This window comes from Lethenteron reissneri, chromosome 27 (assembly GCF_015708825.2).
Source record: "Lethenteron reissneri isolate LAM-NWPU_2019-01 chromosome 27, ASM1570882v1, whole genome shotgun sequence".
Classification (NCBI taxonomy): Eukaryota; Metazoa; Chordata; class Hyperoartia; order Petromyzontiformes; family Petromyzontidae; genus Lethenteron; species Lethenteron reissneri.
Window position 1 is genome coordinate 16,881,103 of NC_083805.1, and position 1,741 is coordinate 16,882,843.

The window sequence follows — 1,741 nt, forward strand, 5'->3', positions numbered from 1 at the left end:
TTTAATAGAATGCTGTTGTGTCATTTATTATTTTATTTCCGATTGAAATCACACTTGCCTTGGCTGCAATAAACTAAACCTTAGATTTATTTTTTCAAGGCCTTGTGCAGTCCTTTTCTGCAACAAGCACATATTCATGCACAGACTTTTACGATTTGAAATCCAATACAAGTGTTTGGGAACAGTTTGTTCATGGTGTTACAGTTTCGGATTTTCAGTTTGAATTATAAATTAGGAACGAACCTACGCAGTTTACGTGATTTTTAACGCTTTCTAATTAAGGTTGAAAGCGTGCATGGGCGAGGTTTGTCTTGCGTTTTTGCTCGGGAAGCTAAGGAAATCCTTGCAGTCACAAGGATTGTTCAGGAGGAGTTATGTAATCTGGGTCTCGACCTGTTGAACTTTTTACTCCCCACAGTGATTCAAATAATTTTCGTGACGATTCGTAGAGCATCATCTCAATCCCATTCCAGTATCGCGATGTGTTTCCTTCTCGTTTGTATTCTCAGTGTTCGCAGTTGTCCAGTGCCCACATTAACAGCTGCCACTGAGGGTCCCCTTTCAAATGTTTGAGACGTTAATGCATTTTCGCTATCTTTATAACCTTACGTGTAACGTATAGGCCCAGGGTTTCCCAAACTCCAGTCCTCACTCCGTCTTTCCACTTGTACCAATTTGCTGGCCATTCAAATTCAAGTCAACTCGTTCCATGCTGGCAACGCCCCGTGATTGTTAAACGCATTCCACGTGACGTGCGCGCTAATCAATCCAATCAAATTAGCGTTGCGTTAAGAGAGCTCGTGCAGATTGAGTGCGTGCGTTGCAGGTGGCTGGAGCGTGGTGCTGGCCACCGCCCTCTCAGTGTGTTGTGTCCTCCCTTCTCTCTCCTTGAGAAACTAGGACCCCTCGAATGGAACATCTGCGCTGGTTAGAAACATTCCGGCTGGCCTGCATATGATCTATCCAGGGTCTCACCAGGATGGATTCTGTGAGGAGCTCACAAATCCTTGAAATATCTGGACACAAGTCACATCAGTGATTTCCTCCGGCAGGCAAGGATGCGTTGGCGGGTCACATAGCCCGCATGCCCAGCTACCGATGCCCAAGCACCTTCTGTTTGGCTGGATAGAGGGGGCTAAACGGGTGCGGCACAGGCTCGAGAAGAGATGGACTGATGTGGTACAGAAGGATGTGGAGCTGAGTGGATTTGCTAATGACTGGCACCAGCGGTGTTAAGATCGGCCTCTGTGGAGAAGGCTCGTGGAGGACGCTACTGGGCAGTAGGGAGGCAATCATCTTCCAACAACGGCGGAGGAGAGACAACAAAGGGCAGCTAAAATGCGGCAAGTTGGTACAGTGGTGTATCTGCCAGTCATCTCGGTCAACCCATGGCACCTGGGTCTGTCCCGTGACCTGCCAGTGATCCTTCAACACTTCACGTGGCCTCAAAGTGCACCTAGTCTGGTACAATATCCGTGGTGACGTCACCGACACTTAGTGACGAATGACGGCTGTTGTCTGCACATGTTCCACGTGACGCAGACCATTAATTAATATTTCAAAATCAGAATATACTGCAGAAATCTGATGAGCTATGAAGCTCTTTTTCACACGTCCAGGAGTTTCACAGATTGCTCAGCACGTCACATGGAACGGGTTAAACAATCATCGGGCGCGTGCAGCGTGGATCGAGTTCATTTGAATGGTGAGCGAATTGGTAAACGTGGAACGACGTGGAGCG